At 38.7% G+C, this 21,692-nt stretch overlaps 1 protein-coding gene and 1 long non-coding RNA gene across 4 annotated transcripts in view; both read right to left on the bottom strand.

The window, feature by feature from the left end:
- Positions 1–2,386: 2,386 nt before the first annotated feature.
- On the bottom strand, positions 2,387–18,637 carry LOC111093432. Of its 2 annotated transcripts, none has more exons than XR_005382052.1 (3): positions 18,578–18,637; positions 17,118–17,317; positions 2,387–2,764 (listed from the first exon to the last, which is right to left on the bottom strand). It is a non-coding gene; the product is annotated as an uncharacterized LOC111093432 (long non-coding RNA). The 2 variants fall into 2 exon arrangements; XR_005382053.1 differs by lacking the exon at positions 2,387–2,764 and adding an exon at positions 12,784–12,911.
- Positions 18,638–18,644: 7 nt separating this feature from the next.
- VGLL3 (vestigial like family member 3) overlaps positions 18,645–21,692 on the bottom strand; it is a 117,699-nt gene continuing 114,651 nt past the window's right edge. The window contains exon 7 of one of the 2 annotated variants that reach the window (XR_005382044.1): positions 18,645–18,705. The gene's annotated coding sequence lies outside the window, so the exon portion shown is untranslated. The remainder of the gene's footprint in view (positions 18,706–21,692) is intronic. The other variant, XR_005382045.1, reaches the window with a different exon arrangement.

Genomic DNA, 21,692 nt, shown 5'->3' with positions numbered 1-21,692 from the left:
ACTGTTTTAACACTAAATTTTTTACTTTTTTGTTAGTACCTAAGGTCCATCACAAATTGGGAAAGGAAAAAAAAATTGGGAAAGGGCTCTTCCCATGCCATCTTCATTCAGGGAAGAGCATGCACTCTTTGGAAAAGGGATAAGCTAAATGGCACCTCAGCACTCAAGTGCTTCTGCTTATGTTTCATTGGCCAATGCAATTCATGTGGCCATGCCTAATTTCAAGGCACAAGTTTCCTACATGTTCAGAAGAAGAAAAAGCTAAAATCTTAGTGAAAAATTTAATATCCACCACAGCCTGATTATTTTCAAATAGGAATATGAGATTGCATACACACACACATAAGGTTAGATTGATTGATTGATGGGTTGGGGATGATCTAAGCAGCTTGTTAAGACAAGAATACAGGCCCAAATGGAGCTGCTCATGCTAAGCCCTGTATCACCAAAACAAGACTATAAATACCAATCAGTCAAGAACCTACCTCATCAGCACTAGTAAGGTCATCTGGCTGCTAGATTCCTGCACTCCCCAAAAGGACAGTGACCTTGCAATAACCAACCAGCTTTTTTGTCTTGGGTAACTTCCTTGTTCCCTCATCCTTCTGCCTGTAAAAGACTTTCATTTCACACAGGTCCTCAGAGCTCCTTTCTGCCTCCTAGATAGGATGCTGCCCAGTTGGAATCACTGTTTGCTCAGATAAACTCAAAACATTTTTAATATGCCCCAGTTTATCTTTTAACAGTCCAAATCCATTTCCTTGTACACTGCAATTGTGCTTGCTCTAGGATTATTATCTAGAATTTGAAAAATTATTTTTTAATGGAGTTTCGTGGTAGGCATCTCAAAACAAAACAAAAACATACCTGTAAAGGAGATTAGGAGGGGTGACTTGAATAGGTAATCTTGTTATCTCTCAGTATATTTCAGTAAGTGGCTTTTTACAGAAAATATCCTTGCAGTCTTTTTATTTTCTATCTTAAATCAAAAGTGAGTGGGTATCAATATATATCTATATATATTTGAAGAGATTCTATCTAAAAGCAGCAATCTTGGTATGCCTGGGTGGCTCAGGGGGTTGTGTCCAACTCTTGATTTCAGCTCAGGTCATGACTTCAAGGTCATGAGGTGGAGCCCTTCATTGGGCTCCGTGCTTAGTGGAGAGTCTGCCTGAAAGTCTCTCCCTTTGCCCCCACCCCCCACTCTTGCACTTTCTCTCTCAAATAAATAAATCTTTAAAAAAAATTGAAAAGTAAAAGTAGCAACCCTACCACCTACTCCTTTAATACAATGCAAATAATTTTGCAGCTCTTCAGTATAAATGTTATTTTTCAATATTTCTGTTAACATTCTCTGAAAATTTAGTAATGCATTTCTGCAGTATTTAAAAACATATTTGGAGATCCATATTTTTAAACTTTTACTGTAATAAAGTTCCTCTGCAATATATTGCTTAGTTGGGGCTCGACACCATTGATAGAAGAGATAAAGTGGAATTTGAAGGAATATAAATATTAATAGGAAAGTAGGGAATGATGTAAATTTCTAAATAATTGATAGAATCAAATGGCTAGTTCAAGCTGGCCTGCATACCAAACTCTAATTTGTGAAATCTAATCTTAAATTTATTTCAAGAGTAAAGCCTTACATGTGTTTACTCCTCTACCCTGGGGTCTAGACAATATGGAGAAAAAAATTATATATATTTTTAAGGTTTTTATTTAGTTAAGTAATCTCTACACCCAACCTGGGGCTTGAACTCATGACCCGAGATCGACAGTTAAGACTCTCGAGAGTAAGACTCTTCCAACTGAACCAGCAAGGAGCCTCAAAAGTTTTATAATCTTAGCAAAAATAGATGTAAACTGGGTAAAGTTAATAAGTTATTCTAAAGAATATAACTGCAAAATAAAAACTGTTAGTGAGATTATTTTAGGATTAAATTTACTTTGCATTAATCCATATATGAATAATTAAATCATAGATCTAAGACACTAAATTGGAAGCCCAGAAACAAATCTTATTTACTTAGTATTCTTGGCTAAATAATGAAAATGTGAGTAGAAATACTATTTTAGATTTTGAAGACATAACAATGAAAAGAAAATAATTTTCATTGTAGTTTTCCATTACATTATCCATTAAAAAAAAAAAAAAACTACACAGGAATTATACATTTAGAATATAGACCCTAAATCTGAGGAACTTTATTTCTTGGTAATTTCATCTATGTCTATTTCAGTGAAGCAATCATAAAGGAAAACTTGGAGTTTTGCAGGCATCTCAAAATCAATCCGTATCTTCCTAAAGTCAAGAAAATGATATGACCAAGAGGAAACCCATTCTGACCAAATAAGCATTTTGAATCTTTAATTTGTTAGTATCTATGTCTTTGTGTTAATTTATATGTTAACAACGCATGTTCCCAAGTTTTCAAGAACTTCAGAATGCTGAAATAATCCACTTTTTTCCTCTTGCAATCTTCTCTCCCCCTATGCTGACTTTCAGATTTTGAAATTCAGTCCTTTCTTCTGAGCATCTGGCATAAATCTCCATCAGACTCAAAGAGGAGGGGCAAATTCTGTGGTTTGCATGAGAACAGCCTGACAGTTGCCAGTTTAATCCCTTGACAATGCAAAAATGTCTTCAAGGAGGGAATCCCACTTAACATGCAAACAGTCAAGCTTGATAGAGTTGGTTTCTTTCCATGTTAGTGATATTAATTAGAATGAAACAGAAGAGCATCCATTTTTTAACTTTTTTCTGAAAAATAGTTAAAATCATAGAAAAGGAATTTTATGCCAGCATCTAGATAACTCAGATTTACATAGTAAACTTGAAACGACATTGTATATTTATAAAATGTGAATTATTAAGCATACTGATAACTTTGAACATATTATAATACAATAGTTTGGTAAAAACTTTGAGGAATCCTTAAACTTAAGACCCTGAATACAGGATAGATATTGGAAAAAAGAGAGGTGCTATGGGTGGGGTGGACAAGGGATGATTTTCATGCTTTTACATACGTGCTTTTATTTTTTTCCTGACACATCCCTTAGCTTTAACCAGATAATCCTCACCACCATGGCTGTGATCTGGCCCAATCTTGTAATTCTGGGCAGAACTCCATTTACTGGAAACCTTCTATGCCTGCTCCCCCCAAAGTTATAGCTGTTTGTCCTTTCATGAGTTATTCCCTAAATCCAGTCTTCTTCAGTTATGCATTCCAGCAATTCACAAGCCTTGGAGCCAGAAAGAGTCACAACTAATCTGAGACTTCCAGAGAGAAAGTCAAATGCTGTCTCCCACGTATTGTCCTGGCATCTACTTCAAAACCATGGCAGAATTATTTTGCTCCCCACTGCGGTCAGCACCCCTGGGTGCATTGTTCATAATCCAAATTAGAGTTGAGCCGGTTCTGAAATCACTCTTTGTGTCCTGGTTGAGAACAAACTGGTTCTCATTCCAAAAGAATGGACCACTTCTAGTTCCCTTTCTGTGTTTCCATCTACTAGAGAGAGAGAGAGCTGTTAGTATGTCTCGGTTTAAGCCATGACGTCTGAGAGAATCTTGGGGCAGATAGAATCTCATTACAATCACTACCAAGTACAACTCTTTATTTACAAGTCTCATTCTTATTTTACATCCTCCCCAGCCTGCCTCGGAGCAATAATAGCTAACGCACAAATTATTTACCATCATTGGGCACTCTTTGAAGTGCTTTACACATTTATTCCTTGCGTGAGGCACTCTGGACACCTTCTCAGATTTCCCTGATGGCCTGTCCCACGGAGGCCTCCCTGCACTGGCTCTCTTCCCCATTTTCGGACTGTGAGGGACCTCTCTGCAGGGTTTCTCAAGGAAACACCAAGGGCTGAATGACAATCTGGAAATCCAGGAGAGCCAACTCCATGTTAAAGTGAACTTTGAACTTTGACCAATAGCAAAGAACCGAAAAGCAGTCACCACGATAACTTCTCCCTCCCTTCTCTGTGGCTCTTCCCTGTGCGACCTTTCTAGGTAATTTACACATACAGAATAAACATACCTGCCCAGAGACCCAGTTCTTCTCTAGGTGGTTTGCTGTGAAATAGCGCCCAGATCAACAAATGTCACATCATGTTACCTTCTTTGTTACTGCAGTTAACTTCTTCTCTGACTCTTAATTGCCCTGGGTTGTAACCACCAAAATAAAGGGCTAACCTCTTAAATCTTTCCTCCTGCTATGCTTTCTAGAGGACCTGAACTAAGGTTCTTATTTAGTTTCTATAAAAATCCTTTAAAGCAGGTATGGTGGTTTTGCCTATTGTACAGATAAGAAAACTGACACAGGGACGCCTGGATGGCTCAACGGTTAAGCATCTGCCTTCGGCTCAGGTCGTGATCCTAGAGTCCTGGGATCAAGTCCTGCATGGGGCTTCCCCTCAGGGAGCCTGCTTCTCTGCCTGCCTCATCAATAAATAAATAAAATCTTAAAAAAAAAAATGAAACTGTGATTAAGTCACTTATTCAAATTAATGCAGCTAGTAAATAGCAGGCCAGGATATAAACACAGGCCTCTTTGGTCCAGAAGTGCATGCTCTTAAATCACGGCTGTGTGATGTCTGGATCAAGAGGCCAGTTTGGAGCCAAATCTCCTCTGGAGTCAGCTTCATCTCTATAAGCACAAGGAATGATTAGAAAGATTAAAAAAAAATACTGGAAATAGTTGTCTTGGGTACTGGACAATACCACAGAAAGTGTGAAAATAGGCAATGCCACGATATCAGTTAGGTCTGCTATCTAATTGGAATATCACTGCCGAGGGGTATCTGCTAACTAGCTAGCTAACTAACTATATATATTTGCAGGGTAGAGTTTTGTTTTGTTTTGTTATAGCACCATCAGTGCCAGAATATTCTAGAAATACCAGAAAATCATGTGAATAAACAAACTCTGGATTACTAAATTCTTTTGAGTAAACCTCTGAAAAATATCCCTTCCTTTTTATATTTCTTATGTATTAACTTATGGCAAAATATATCTTTATTAGTTTTAAATAATAAATCTATCCATAATTTAGGATGAGGTATTTATTAATGATTGATTCTTCCGAATTTTGACTGTATGTCATTTTATTTTTTTACAAGATATATTTATTTATTTTAAAGAGAGAGAGAAAGAATGTGACTAAGGGAGGGGCAGAGGGAGAGGAAGAGAGAGAGAATCTCAAACAGACTCCCTGTTGAGTGTAGAGACTTACTCAGGGCTTGATCAATACCCTGAGATCATGACCTGAGCCGAAACCAAGAGTCCGATGTTCAAATGATGGAGCCACTCAGGTGCCCCTTATTATTATTATTTTTTTAAGAGACAGAGAAAGGGGATGTCGAGGAAAGGCAGAGGTAGAAGGAAATAAAGAATCTTAAGCAGACTGCATACCCAGTGTAAGTCTGACATGGGGCTTTATCTCATGACCCTGATATCACCACCTGAGCCGAGGTCAAGAGTCGATCACTTAACCAACTGAGCCACCCGGGTGCCCCTTGACTGTATGTCATTTTACAGTGGAACTTCCCTTTTCAAAATCAAACTTAATAAATTCTCAAATTAATGTAGCAGTGCAGACTCTTATCACTCAAACTTAAAAAGCAGTTGTAATAAAATTATAAAACCAGGAAATACATAGCCTGGCTAGGGAAAATATAAAATTAATATTTGTTTATTGGGGATGAGAACTTAAATTGTTAACATAAAAAAGTTGGGAAATCTAAACACTTGTTCTTAGTAATATTTTCATGTGTATATACAATAATAAATCTGATAACCTACTAAATTCAGAATGGACTACGGTCTGCCTCAAGCACATACAAACCATTCCACTCATTCCAAAAGATCAGTTATAATTCTTTCAGGAAATTGTGGAGGAACCTCCAAATCCAGGTGAATTTTTGGGGAGTTTAAATTCCAAACTTCATGTTCTTCAGACTCATAATCTAACTATTATTTTTAAATCCCCATTCTTTCTATTTCCCACATACAAATCATTAGATTTTACCAATCCTCCCTTTACAGCATTTTCTCAGCTTTAACATTTCCTTTCATTTTCAGAGCTTTAGTACACTCTATTTGCAGACTGTAATCCAACCAATATGGCCCCAGGCATAGTAGATACTGTACTGCATCCCACAGCTTTAGGGAGAAATATTTCCCTAAATGACTTTGTGAATTGCATTTCCTCCCCCAAATTTGTGAGGCATTCCATATTCCATCACAATCACAATCCTCCGTTTGATCAAAAATATCTCTTCATATACAGCTGGCTACAAATTCTCAAATCATTTTCATGTGTTCCCTTTCCATTTAGAACCTCCAACACTATTCTGTCGATTTTCACAATCTGTCACTCAATTCTTCAATCTGTAGGCAGAATGGCATCATTGTTACATTTTTTGTATATTTCTCTTTTTGGTATTATGTTGGGTTTTCTTTCGTTATATCTGAATTTTTTTTAAGATTTTATTTATTTGAGAGAGAGTAAGGGAAAGAGCATGAGCAAGGCAGAAAGGGAAAAGCAGGGAGACCAATATGGGGCTTAATCCCAGGACCCTGGGATCATGACCTGAGCTAAAAGCAAATGCTTAACCAACTGAGCCACCCAGTGCCCCAATATATTTGATTTTTTAATCCAATCAAATCTCAAGCATAATTAATAGGGTTCTCCAAGGAAACATATATACATTCACACATATGTCTATATATATAAGTGTATATATTAACACACACACATACATCCTAATTATATCCTATGCATCTATATATGTATGCATGTATCATACACACACATACATGCACACAATATTTATTTATTTATTTATTTATTTATTTATTTATTTATTATAAGGAATTGGCTTACATGATCATGGAGGCTTGTGAACTCAAAAACTGCACTATAGACCAACAGGCTGGAAACCCAGGATAGCTAATGGTGCAAATGAAATCCAAAGGCAATCTGACAGTATTCTGGAAAATTATCCAGAGGAATTTCAGAGAAGCTGTGGTCTTTTTATTCTATTCAGGCTTTCAACTGATAGACCAGGATCACCCCCATTATGGAGAGTAATCCACTTATTCAAAGTTTACCAATTTAAATGCTAATCTCATCCAAAAACACCTTCCAAGTTCATACATAAAAATAAGTCTCATAATGCTATTTTATTCCCCTCCCCCCATAACAGTAGCCAGTACTCATACTCTGTTTAGCAGTGGATAGTTTATAACTTAGGTGACAAGGTCATAGTATGTTTTGCAGATGTCTGAGAAATAGATTAGGCTGGAAAAGATAATTTTGCATAATAAAAATGTAATAGGTTAATAAAAATTGATTTTTATGATCTTTATTTTTGTATGTTATATCCTTAGAAATCACGGAATTCACAAATAATGCATGTTACAAAAGTGATTTTCAGTTTCTAAGCTGTCTATCACACTTTTAGATAACTCTTTAGTAACTTGCAATGTAGGGTAGACATGAAACTCAGACTGGAGTCAAACTACTTGAGATTTAAATCCTGGTTCTATCCCTGAGAAGCTGTGTCACTTTGGGCAAGGCACTTCATCTCTCTGTTCCTCGATTTACTCACATATACAATATTGATTAAATCTTCTTTATGAGCTGTGTTACAGACTAAATGTTTGTACTCCCTCAAATTCATTTGTTGAAACCTTAACCTGTGAAGTATGATGGTGGAAGTGAGACCTTTGAGAGATAATTAGGATTAGGTTGGGTCATGAGCATGGCACCCTCATGATGAGATTATAGCCCTCATTTTTAAAAAGAGGATGAGACAGATCTCTTTTTCACTGTTTCATACAAGGATACTGGAGAGAAGGCTCTCACCAGAATCTGACCAAGCTGGCACCCTGTTCTTAGATTTCCCAGCCTCCAGAGCTGTGAGAAATAAATGTTATTTAAGCTACGCCGCATGTGGTATTTTTGTTATTACAGCCCAAGCTAACAAAGACAGGTCATTAGGAAAATTAAACGAGTTACTATTTGTAAAGTCCTTAGAATAATTTCGCTGCTACTGACTACTTTATGAGTTTGCTAAATAATAAACAAACAGAGAAACAAAATATTTGTCTTGCGTTAGGCAGGGGTCTTTTCACTGCTGTGAATTGACTTTGGAGAAGTGCAAAATCAGTGTGACTATTTTAGCTAATTAAATCCTCAAATTCACTTAAATAAACATTTTATATAAGTCAAAATAATGAGCTTGAAAGTGTTTGCATGAGATATTTGCTCTAATGGTCAGATCTGTGTGAGCAGGACAATGCTAGCTTGCCCTGTTGAAGAAATGAAGTTGTCAGTGTCATTGCGACACACCAGTGTGCATAACTAACTGCATGCAGATGAGCGGACAGTTTAATCTCTTCGACAAGTAAAAAGTCAGCAAGTTTAGTGACGTGGGGCTGGTGGGATGTTTGGCATTGTACACACACATGAACTTATTAGCCAGTATTTCCTTTTCCAGTTTTTAACCAGTGTATGTCATTGTATATAAGCCCAGAGCAATGAAAATATTCCTGGGGGAGGGGTGGCAGAGAGGTTGGGTAATGCCTTTTTGTGCTGTACTTCGATACAGTATTGAATTATAATATCCGCTCTCCTTGTATGCTATTTTTATACTGTAAGGAGGGTAATAAATCTGGCCATGGTCAAATATTAATACCTATAATTACGTGAGGCTGCCTGAAGAACCTCGAGATGTTTCAAACATCTGAAGATTTTGGGATCCCTGGGTGGCGCAGCGGTTTGGCGCCTGCCTTTGGCCCAGGGCGCGATCCTGGAGACCCGGGATCGAATCCCCACGTCGGGCTCCCTGGTGCATGGAGCCTGCTTCTCCGTCTGCCTGTGTCTCCGCCTCTCTCTCTCTCTCTCTCTGTGTGACTATCATAAATAAATTAAAAAAAAAAAAAAAACTTAAAAAAAAAAACATTTGAAGATTTTTTTTTCTGGATTTCTAATATCAAATTCACCTTCTAAATAGAGCAGCTCCTACAGATCAATCCTCTCTACTGCTCCAGGTCAGAAGACAAGAGCGCACGCGTCCGTCTCCTTAGGCTTCCGTGGGTTAGCACAAGTTGACTAACCAAGGATTTATATGGCTTCTGCCCTGCGATTGCTGCATTCAGCCTCTGCTTGATCAGCAATAGATGCTGATGTCTGTTCCTAATTGCTGACTGGCTCTCCAGCTCTTGTACTATGAGAGGTTGGGTCACAATGACCCAGAAGAGTAAAACCCTGAGTGAGGTAGCTCCGCATTTCCACACAAGGCTATCCTCTCATGTTCAGGTCAGACTGGGGGTCTGACTCCGTAGTAGGTAGAGCACTTAGGGGCATCTCGACGCACAGAAATATGGGGAAAGATCATGGGAGTATGGTGTTGGATTTGAAGAACTTGATTATTTTTTAACTGTAGTGGGGAAAAAAATGTAACGAAGCTACCATCCCATGCCCATCCAATTGAATATAAGAGGCCGCTGTAACCCCAACATGTTCCTCCCTAGACAAACTTCACAAAGGCACAGGAACGTGAGGACGCTCCAAGCAGCAGCAGCAAACAGCAATGATTCTCTCTTTCCTTATTAGTGAGAGAAATTTTCAAGACATATTTCATATTGATTTATAAGAGGTCCTTAAAATATATATATATATAAATTTGTATATTTGATATTATTCTTTTCACTTATGCGCTGAAAATGTAGGCTTACAGAATTTCTATCTTGTTTTGGGAACGTGTAGATGTTAAATGAATCCTTATCTTAATTTATGTTTAATTCGTGGTTAAAGAGGCCTCCTCTACCCCAAGATTACAGATTATTCACCAAAGATTTTTGCACATACTTACACAATCTCTCATTTTACATATAAATTAATAACTGATTTTGTATAAATAGTGAATAAATGTCCATATTTATTTTTAACACCGTTTGTTGAATGATTCAATTTCTCCTCACTAATTTTATTTATTTTTTTCACAGTTCTTTCTAGTTTATTATTTGGTAGAAAGACAGGCTCTTGAACACTGTATAAACATCTCAAGTGCTTCTTCTGGATTATGGAAAGTCAAGGCCAGTTTTCTTTTTTTTTTTTTTTTAATTTTTAATTTATTTACTTATGATAGACACACAGAGAGAGAGAGGCAGAGACATAGGCAGAGGGAGAAGCAGGCTCCATGCACCGGGAGCCCGACGTGGGACTCGATCCCGGGTCTCCAGGATCGCGCCCTGGGCCAAAGGCAGGCGCCGAACCGCTGCGCCTCCCAGGGATCCCAAGGCCAGTTTTCTTTGAGACGCGGGCCCTGTAGCCTGACACTAAGGAGACCGCTGTGGCACCTCACATTCCGGAGGGCACCTCCACGAGGGCACGCTAGGACCTGTCTCAAGCCTCAAGCATCGAGAGATCCGTCTTTCCTTCCAGCGCCTCGCGGTGGTAAGAAGAGGGGGAAGCGAGGTGTGTGGGTGTTGGATGAGTCGGAGGCGGCTTCCCACTGCCTCTGAGATCCCGGCCTTCGTTCTCTCTCGAGACTCGGGGGTCGGGCCCCGCCTGTCTCCGGGCCGCGCTCTCCGTCCACCTGCGGTCTTCCCGGGACCTGGGCGCCCCCTGCACGCCCCCTGCACTGCAGCGCACCCCAGCGCCTCATCGGGCTGCTTGAAAGGGCTTCCGGTGACACAAACAGCTTTAATTTAGTCACTGCCGATCTTTAGCCCTTAGACAAGTATTTTTTAAGACAAAAAAATGGAGGGGGGCACAGGCTATTCTAAGGAATTCGACGCGGAAATAAGCACCTTTTATGAAAGGGCTGTTGCGCCCTCTGAGCTCGCGGGGCGGCACCTGCTCCCCGGGGCCCGGCGCGCTCGGGGGCGTCCGGCCAAAGCGCCGCGTTGGGAACGGCACGTGCGGCGGGAGCGCGGCCGCTCCTCGGCCCTAGGCTGCCCGCGTGGAAGTGGGCGCCGGAGACACGGGACGGCCCCGCTGGACCGCCCCGAGCAGCCGGGCCCGGGCCCGCGGGGGCGTCGGCCTTGGCGGCGGGGCGTGGGGAGACGGGGCCCCACGGGGGGCGTCGCGGGGGCTCCGGGCCCGCCCCCTCCTCCGGGGCACGCGGGGCGGGCTCGGTACTGGTGCTGGCCCGCGCGGCCCTCGTGCTCGCAGCCTGGGCGGTCCGCGCGCCCACGCTCGCTCGCTGCCGCGTGTCGGACGCGCCGGGATTTGCGCCTCTCGGAGCAGCCGCACGACGCCGCCGCTGAGTCCCGGGGGCGGCGCGGGCCTTCCCGGGCCTTCCCGGGCCTTCCCGGCCTCGAGGACGTCCCCAGAGCGCGGCCGCCAGCAGCCGAGGGGCCGTCCCCGGGAGGTGCCGTGCGCCGGCCGCGAGGTGCGCGAGTCCGCCCCGCCCGCCCCAGACCCCAGACCTGGTCCCGGCCACCCGCGCCGAGCACGTTTACTCGGAGTCAGACCACGCCTCACACCTTTGTCATTTCTATTGTTCTGTTCCCCGTGTTTATTCCCACAGATGTCCTTCCAGTATTTCTTTTTTGATTCGGAGTATTTTTTAAGATCATATTTTTAGGTGCTCTCTGCACCCAATGTGGGACTTGAACTTACAAGCCCGACGTCAGGAGCTGCGAGTTCCACCAACGGAGCTAGTCAGGGACCCGGAATAATTGTTTTCTTTAAAGACTCTAAGAATTTGATAGTGATGGACTGCACAGCACTAGTAGATTAATTTAGGGAGAATTGACAGATTCGCTATTTTCCCGTCCAGAAGGAAAAAAAAATATCTATCTTTCCATCTTGATGGTCTTCGGCAAAAGGTTTCAGAGTTTTAATTATGTTTTCTATATTGTTCTACCATGTTTTGTGTTAAGATATTCCTAATTTTCCTTTTACCTCTTCATAATATTTCGATTTTATAGATAGGAAAGCTACGGACTAAATTTGTTTCTAAAAGTTTGTAAGTGAACTTATCGATTAAAAATTATCTGTGGCACCTGGGTGACTCGATCTGCTAAGTGACTGACCCAGTTTGGTTTCAGCTCAGGTCACGATCCCAGAATTGTGAGACTGATCTCTGGACCAGGCAACGCGCTCAGAGGGGAGTCTACTTCATTGTCTCTCCCTCTGCCACTCCCCCTGCTTATGTGTGCGCGCCGTCTCTCTAAAATAAATAGATAAATCTTTTAAAAAATCTTCATAGCTTTTTAAAATAGTGGTACATTTTATTTCCTCTGTACGTAATGCCTGCCTGGGGAATGTGTGCAAAAAGGGGATCCCTGGGTGGCGCAGCGGTTTGGCGCCTGCCTTTGGCCCGGGGCACGATCCTGGAGACCCGGGATCGAATCCCACGTCGGGCTCCCGGTGCATGGAGCCTGTTTCTCCCTCTGCCTGTGTCTCTGCCTCTCTCTCTCTCTCTGTGACTATCATAAATAAATAAAAGTTAAAAAAAATTAAAAAAAAAAAAAAGGGTTCTCAGACTCATTGCTGTGTTTCCAAATTTGCCCAGCACTAACAGATCCACAGATTTGTATGCAACTGAATCATATGGTTGTTTAAATTCATTTTTCCCAGATGAGTCTGTAATTCACATTGATATGAGTCCCCTTTGTAAAGCTTGTTAAAAGCATAATCCATGTCATAGAATTTAAGAGCTAGATGAAACTATAAGACATCATGAAACCCAATCCTTTAAATGTTTCCCATACCTCAAATATATTGAACTCTTTGAAAATACTGAATACTTTTCTTAGTTTTTTTAATGAACTATAATCATCACTACTCCATTGTTTCAATTACTGGGTTTTGGTAATTGCGTTGCTTCACATACTCATGGCCCAGGACCAACTCAAGTGGTGGCTCTCATTTCACCTAAAATAAAAAACTGTTATCAGAAAAAAATATATTGGTGTCTGCAAGGCAATCAATCTCCTTAACAGTACATTGGAGTCATTGGCTCCCTGAAGGTTGGGCAGAAAACTATTTATCATTGTCAAAAAAGTGATTATTTGGACAAGTCTAGGTAACAGAGTGACCCTCTATGATTCAGCAATCTTCCTCTACCAAATTTTTCAGTAGCAAAAATCATAAATCTTTCTTCTTTAATAACAAATGGATCGTTATTTTCTACTTCTGCCAAACTATGAATGAGATAGTCTCTATCATCTATAGTTAAGAAACAAGTTAGATACTAAAGATGAGATCTAATCCCTGTGCAGCTGATCGGGAATTAGGGAAAAAAGGCTCATGTTTTTGGTACAGATTCGTTAAGGGGTATAATAATCAAGTAAATTAAAAAATAAACATATGGTATGTCGTGACATCAGCTGAAGAAGCCTAAACTTTTTTTGCACAAATTCCTACCAACCGAAGAGTATTTTCCCCTGTTGACCGTTTGAATGACAAGAGTCTCTTAAAACAATTTTCTCTTATTCTTACTATTGCCTATGCTTTCAGAATAGCTCTACCTTAAGAATCATTCAACTGGCAATAAAAATCGTGTGTCATTAAAGTTAATAAGTGTTTAATATTGTTAATGTAGTATGTGAAGCTAATGGCAGCCCATCTACTCTGTCACCAAACCACTCAGTTTCTCTTAATAACATGTGTTGGATTTCCAATCACATAGATGATTTCCTTTTAGCCAAAATGATGAATAAAATCTGCCTATACTAGGCTTTCCATTATCTGGCAACTGCCTTTTTCTGGCACAATACTGGCCTTAGGTGTGGCAGTTGTGTCACAAGACGAATGCTGTAGGGACTACATCACCACGTCGTCTACCAGGCTTTATGGAAAGGGACAAAATAGGCTCATGCACGTGAGGCTCAAGCAGCAAGAGTTCCTTGCTCTGATACTCTGTGCACAAAGCAATAGTGTAATAATTTGTCTTTTAATACAGCTTGCCTAAAGGGAAAGAATATGCTTAGAGAATGAATATAAACATCTAGTCTTCCTATAATTGTACCACCTACTGTAAATTAATAAATTCATATATATTGGTTTTTATACATAGTCTTTTGTGAACATTTTCAAAGTTGGAAACCTTAAAGGATCATTTCTAGAACACTTGATTTTTTTTTAATTTTTATTTATTTATGATAGTCACAGAGAGAGAGAGAGAGAGAGAGAGGCAGAGACATAGGCAGAGGGAGAAGCAGGCTCCATGCACCGGGAGCCTGACGTGGGATTCGATCCCGGGTCTCCAGGATCGCGCCCTGGGCCAAAGGCAGGCGCTAAACCGCTGTGCCACCCAGGGATCCCCATTTCTAGAACACTTGAAAAGATCACTTTTGGGGCATGGCCAGGTTATGAGCCAACTCTGGATTTATTTCTATTTTTGAAAATAATTCCATTGATACTTAATCTCTTCATACACTGAGGAACTGTATTAAAGAAATACCTCTTTAACACAAAGAATTTATTTTTCATGCATGTCTTGCCTACTAATCTATGAAGCTTGGAGGTCAGAAGTAGCATCTTATTTTCTTTTACATTCACAGCATCTAGTGCAGTGCCTGGTACATGTTAGGCAAATATTTAATAGTTTATGAAAGGAAAGGAACAGTGCTATGAACTGAATATTTGTGTCCCCTGAAAATTTATATTTGAAATCTAATCCACCATATGATGATTTTTGGAGGTGGGGCCTTGGGAAGTGATGAGATCATGAGAGCAAAGCGTTTATTAATGGGATAGTGCCCTTATAATAGAGACCCCAGAGAGATCTCTAACCGTTTCTGCCATGTTAGATTACATTGAAAAGACAGCTGTCTAGATAGCAAACACTAAATCTGTCAGCAGCTTGATCCTATAATTTCTAGCCTCCAGAACTGTGAGAAATAAATCTTTGGGTTTATAATCTACCTGGTCTATGGTATTTTGTTATGGCAACCCAAACGGACTAAGATAAACAGTTACTCAAAAGGTGGAATTATAGGTAAAAGAAGCCCTTTTCCATTGAACAAGATTATAATATCCTTAGTATTTAACAATTGCTTTCTTGGTTTTCTGTGTAGCAGGTTTTTCAATGTGGCAGGTTGCATTGTATAACAGCCGTTCTGGTGGCAGTTTGCATTAAGTGGCTGATAAATGCAACTTGTTGAACTACATAGCAGATCTATGTGACAGGTTGTGTCATTAGTCCTATTGTGAGAAGGGATGAGGTGGTTTAGATTTGTAAAATACCTGACCTCTTGCTCCTTTAAATGTGTGATAGAGACAGGCACCATGTTAACTTGCTCAGCTCTCTCAGTGGATGTCTGAAAGCCTTTTTTTTTTTAATTGAATAGCAGAATTAACACAGATTTTGTTTAAACCGCCTGACATTAAATAGTATGTTTAAAACAGAGTATTTAACATACAAATGATTTTGATAACTTGAGCTGCAAACACAATTTTCTCCAAAATCTTGGGGATTTTTCATCTGTATTGCAGCAACTGAAGAGTTTCCAAGACAAGGAAAGGTACTTGGGAGGGGATTTTTTAAATCAAAACACCGTCTCCCCCACCCCAACTCCAAGTAGGCTATGGAGAGCAAACTGTGACTTTTTTTTTTATTTTTTTTATTTATGATAGTCACACACACAGAGAGAGAGAGAGAGAGAGAGAGAGGCAGAGACACAGGCAGAGGGAGAAGCAGGCTCCATGCACCGGGAGCCCGACGTGGGATTCGATCCTGGGTCTCCAGGATCGCGCCCTGGGCCAAAGGCAGGCGCCAAACCGCTGCGCCACCCAGGGATCCCAAACTGTGACTTTTTAAGGTTAACTTACAGGTTATTGAATTTTTCTTAATGTTTACTTCCATTGAGTATCTTAACAAATAATTTCTTAATAAGATGGAAGCAAACACAAAAGCCTATGCAAGACAGGAAACTGGGCAGAGGACTAGGAATCATTCTTCAAAGGCATAAAGTTACAGAAACCAATTGCTAAGAGGTTCCCTCCATTGAATGAAACAATGAACAACAGAGTGCTCAGCAGTAGAGCTAAATTTACAAACCTAGGGCTGAAAACATGGAGGTTCAAATCTAAGGGAAAAAGAAGAGAGGAACAAAGGAAGAAGTTGTGAGAAATATAAGTATTCAGAGCAAATTAGCCAAACTAAAGTTAAAACTCAGTAAATCAGGTAAGAATTATGAGCCCCAGCCACTTGATGCTCAACTCTGAGCTACTATATGATGATTCTTACCTTCAGAAAAGATAAGAGTAAGGGGCCAGAATTGGGCCATATAAAACCAGCAAGGAACAAACACTAATCAGTAAAATAGTAAAAGGAATTACAAGATGAGCTCAAAGAAGGAATACAAGTATGTGTGGATTTAAAATCAGTAACTAGAGACAAGAAGAAGACCCCTAACTATAACTGCGTCGGATTAGCACCAAAGGAGCCTGCCAAGGCAAAGAATTGCTCTTTACATCCTGTTTCACAAGTTTATCTTTTTGCCATGGGTGAACTTATTACCCCTGAAGTTCTTAGAGAAATGGTAAACAGTGGAATTCTTTTAACATAGGCAGATTCTGATTTTGATGAAATTGTTTTGAGTTTTTGTTGTTGTTGTTGTTTTTTAATATAATCACCAAGTCACTATGGAAAGACATTCCTACCCCCTCCCTTCTAGTGAAGCTATCATGTAGACACAATCCAAAAAAAGATGAATGACTCTTATTAGATAAATGACAATTTGCCAGCAATTTATTAAATAAGAACTGTGCACTTATACCTTATAACATAAATTTTACTCATGGTTATCTTTGTGCTTCACTGTAAATTTCTTTATATTTTCCTCTCTATTATATTCCTGAATTCGATTTATCCAGTATGTTCAAAATTTCATATTAAAGACAAATGAGTTGATGCTGGGCATATCTCATAAAACATATTTGGAGAACAAGTTTTGATGGATAAGAAACCTTTTTGGTCAAACTTGCAGTTGGTTTTCAAAGGTCATTTTTTTCAACTCAAATTCAATTAGTCTTATAAAATGGGAGTTCATCATGTCCATCCAATTCCCAACAAACATATCCTGATCCAGTAGCATATAGAGCTGGGATGGGTATGCCAAATAGCAAATTTACCTTTAGTTTCTTCCTCCCCATTCCACTTGATGAAGTCCAATCAATCAAAGAGGAATTTGGTCTTCTAGAGAAAATTTCAGTGACTTCTAAAGTAAAAGATTATTGCTTCTGAAAAACTTGGTTGGGAGAATAGTCAGTGTTTTTTTTTTGTTGTTGTTGTTCCTGAAGATAGATCGTGTATGTCCTCTTCATTAGTTTTTCTAATCATAAACAGATGAAAACTCGTTGTAGAAATTGTAACTTAAAAAATCCCCAGATTTAGAATGAACCGTTATTTTTTAAAGTTACTTTTAAAATGGCTTTTAATAATTTTCCTCATATAATAATAGCTTTTATATATGGTACTCAGGTGTTCTCAGGAATACTGCAAAATCTCTTAGGTATTGTTTTCTAACATTTTGAGATAAAAACATTTAAATAAGAAAAAAAGATATAATAAAGCTAATAAAAGTTTTTTTTCTTAAAAAAAAACCTATTGGTAAAATCTGACTAATGTTAGTATTTTATAATAAGTCCAGCATCCCATGCTATTTACTGATATTTCCCTCTATAAAGATCTGAAAGAAGTTGTAATTATAAAAAACACAAAAAATATCAAGATATTTTTGATAGGAAAATGCAGAGAACTTGCTTTTCTAGTCGGTCAAGCTAGTTAAGAAAGTAAAAGGAACGTTTCTCGTTCACAGTTCCACGAACCGTTTTACGTAGGCTACAAAGCGGACAGTGCAGTGCCCTTGTGTTGCTCCTGCCCTCCTGCCCTGTCCTGCTGAAACCAAATGTGGCTTGAGAAAATGTCTCAAACAGTGATCTTACTGAGCCCGTCTTAGTGCAGTTAGATGATTGAGAAGCACAACATGCTCTGCAGATGTGGAGACCGTGTAATTCTGAGCTTCCTCCAGGAAAGAATGAGCTTTGATAGGCTGGAACTAAAGCTTCTCTAAAGGTGTAAAATCACCGTGAATTTCCTATTACCATGGACAACTATTTCAGATATTCACAGCTAACTTAAGCAGGGTGGCTAACAGCTGTTCATAATAATGCCTTCAAGTACGTGTACCTTCTAACAAGAGTGGGGGGTACATTCTTCATTCTTCCTTTTTTAAAGAAATTATAACCATGTTATTTTTGCTTACCTTCTGATTTACTCCTTTGTTTGATTTGATGAGATTTGCCTTTTATAAAAGGCATCTAGAAGTACTACATTCTTGTTTTATAGAAGTTTGAATTTTGCCTCAGAAATATATTTTTATTTAGAAATTAAACACAAATCTTTATCAGTTGCAAAGTTTGAGAAGTAAGCTTTCCAATTTTGCCTAATTCTAAGGACAATAATTTTAACTATATAGATAACTGCCCAGAGATGCAACCCATAAAAATTCAAGTAGTTGCCCATTTTAGTTTAGCTTTAATAGAACATTAGTTCAGGGGTACCTGGATGGCTCAGTGGTTTAGTGGCTCACCTTCAGCTCAGGTCATGATCCTGGGGTCCTGGGATCAAGACCCACATTGGGCTCCCATAGGGAGCCTGCTTCTTCTTTTTCCTATGTCTCTGCCTCTCTCTCTGTGTCTCTCATGAATAAATACAAATCTTAAAAAAAATAGAATATTAGTTCAAAGACAAAATTTAATACAATGGAAATGGAATGTCTTTCATATACCCTGATAGAAAGGCTATTTTTTGATCAAATACATAACAGTTTGCATATCTACCTGGAAGTTCTCTATGTCTTTTGACCTAGAGGGATTGTAATAAGCATTCTAAATTCTAACATCAATTCAGATCTGTGAAATTGGCTTCGATCTGAGAAATCTCAATGCCATAGATAATGAAAGTCTAGTATATAATAGGTTTATACATATCACTCAGTAAGTATCAATAGAAGATGATGATGGGGATGGGGATGGGGAAGGATGTGTGTGAAATATGGAGGCTAGTTACAGCTTTAACATGAATTTCTGGAAACAGAAATAACATGGCACTAGTAATATATCCCCCTCAAACACATTAATTTTTCCAAAGTAAAATGAATTGCCTTGGTTTCAGGGGACAATTTGTATCCATGGCTATTGTATTGGGAGAGTACTCATAGACTTAAATAGATGACTGGATCTACTTGTGTACCCTGCAAATCATTTTATAATCAGCACTTCAATTAATCACCCTTTACATCCAATTCAGGAAAACTTATGAGAATTGAGGCACTGTACGTACTTTATACTTGGGTGCCTTTTATTGTCTTGCTTTGGGAACGCAGATCGATAAAGTTCAAAATATTATTCCATTTGCTTTGATAATCATATTTCAACATCACAATCAAGGAATATTACATTTTATATTATAAACCTAATTACAAACCCAAGATGTAACAAAATGTAAAATGCAAACCTAGATTCACTATACATACATTTCTAATTCATTTTCAAAAGCTTGTTTTTGTTTTGTTTCTTAAAGGGATATAGTCAATGAAAGGAAGATTGCTTTTAAAATATTTTAACCATGATGGTTGACAGAAAAGATAGGATACTGAGAAACATTGTGATACTTTAATTTCGAAAATCATTAATGTTAAAACACCTGGGTGGCATGGTCAATTAAGCCTCTGACTCTTGGTTTCAACTCAGGTCACGATCTCAGGAGTGAGATGGAACCCCACATTGGAGTGCGTTGGAGGGTAGAGCCACTTGAGATTCTCTCTCTCTTTCCCTCTGTCCCTGAACTCGTGCTTTCTCTATATATAATATAAATAAACCTTTACAAAAGTCAGTAATGTTGTTTTCATATTGAAATGCATATTTTGCAGAAAAATATTAATGTACATCAGTGTTATTAAAACTCATTTACTTCTTCAAAAATAATTTACTATTTCTCTTACAGAAAAGTTAGCTTTGTGGTATCTAAATTTTAATCCACCTCAATATTAAACTTCAGAGATGAAATTCAACTATACTTTCTAGAGTTACATATATTTCTTTTTTTTAAGATTTTATTTATTTATTCATGAGAGACACAAAGAGAGAGAGAGAGGCAGAGACACAAGCAGAAGGAGAAACAGGCTCCATGTGCGAAGCCTGTCATGCGACTCGATCCCGGATCTCCAGGATCATGCCCTGGGCTGAAGGCGGTGCTAAACCACTGGGCCACCCAGGCTGCCGTAGAGTTACATATATTTCTAAAGTGGACTAATGATTGATATATTTTGTCATTTTGTTATGAAAATGTTCTCATGGTTAAAATCATGTACAAAGTTATTAAACTACTTAAAACTAAGTAAAATGATGTTTATTTTTTTCAATAAATTCAAATACTATAAAGGGAGGGATCACCTTCCCATATAAATAGTACTTATGATGGACTTGGCACTAATCTAGGTTTTCTGTATATATGTATATATACATTAATTAATTCTCACCATATTCTTATGTGAGAATAATATAATGTTATGGACATAATATTACTTTTCTCTGGAATACTGTATAGCTCAGATATGAAAAATCTTTTAGATTTCCTAAATTCCCAAATGCCATTGCTATTAGCAAGTTATAAATGATAAAATTTAAATAAAAATGATATTTTCTGGGCTTTCTTTTACTGTTTTAAGTAATTTTTACCTGGTTTCATAATAATATAAAATCATATATTATCAAATTTGCAAACTACCATAGTTCAAAAACTTGGAGTTACTTGCTAGTACAGAGATATAACAAAGAGGCTATTCTATTTTCATTGTGAAAATTGTCTATAAGGAGGAAATCTTAACCAAAAAGAGAACAAAATGGTGGGGAAGGAAAAGGAGTTTTTTGTACCTTCTCTTTAAAATCTATTGTTATTGTGATCATTATGTTTTCACTATGCTCAGTGGACATTGTCACAGGGGAGGAAAAAGGCTTAATAGCATGAAAAGAAAATTTCAAAATTTATGTTTTTATGAGACTATCCATTTAGATCAGACTAGAGATTGGCATATGAACTAGTTCACACCAAATGAGTCATTTGAGATGACAACAGTTATTTGTTGAAATCGTTGTTTTGAAAATCAGTGCTGCCTTCACAATCCATTAAAAAAAAAAAAAGACTAGAGACACCTAGGTGGCTCAGTGTTGAGTGTCTGCCTTTGGCTCAGGTTGTGATCCTGGGGTCCAGGGATCAAGTCCCACATCGGATTCCCTGCTGGGAGCCTGCTTCTCCCTCTGTCTGTGTCTCTGTTTCTCTCTGCCTCTCAGGAATAAATAAATAAAATCTTTAAAAAAAAGAAAGAGGAGCTAATTTATTAGTCTTATTTTCATCCCCAAAACAAATGCTTCTAAAAAAGGAGGGGGCCATAACGTTGATTCCATTTGTAAATTAGTCTACTTGAGAAGTGTAGATACATAGGACAAGATAGCAGTGATGAAGATAAGGCAGTGGAATCCAAAACTCTATGCCTCTCTCAATCTTATCTTCAATAAACTTGTATGAATTATTCTCATTTTTCAGGAATCCTGACAATCTTAATCTCATTTCCCCATCATCCAAAATGGCTACCTAGCCAAAAATGGCCCTATCCTGGCTCCAGTGAGTCTAGCGAAGAAATGGCA

Source organism: Canis lupus, chromosome 31 (assembly GCF_011100685.1).
Source record: "Canis lupus familiaris isolate Mischka breed German Shepherd chromosome 31, alternate assembly UU_Cfam_GSD_1.0, whole genome shotgun sequence".
NCBI classification, from domain to species: Eukaryota; Metazoa; Chordata; class Mammalia; order Carnivora; family Canidae; genus Canis; species Canis lupus.
The sequence above is the reverse complement of the archived record's forward strand: the minus strand, read 5'-3'. Positions and strand labels throughout refer to the sequence as shown.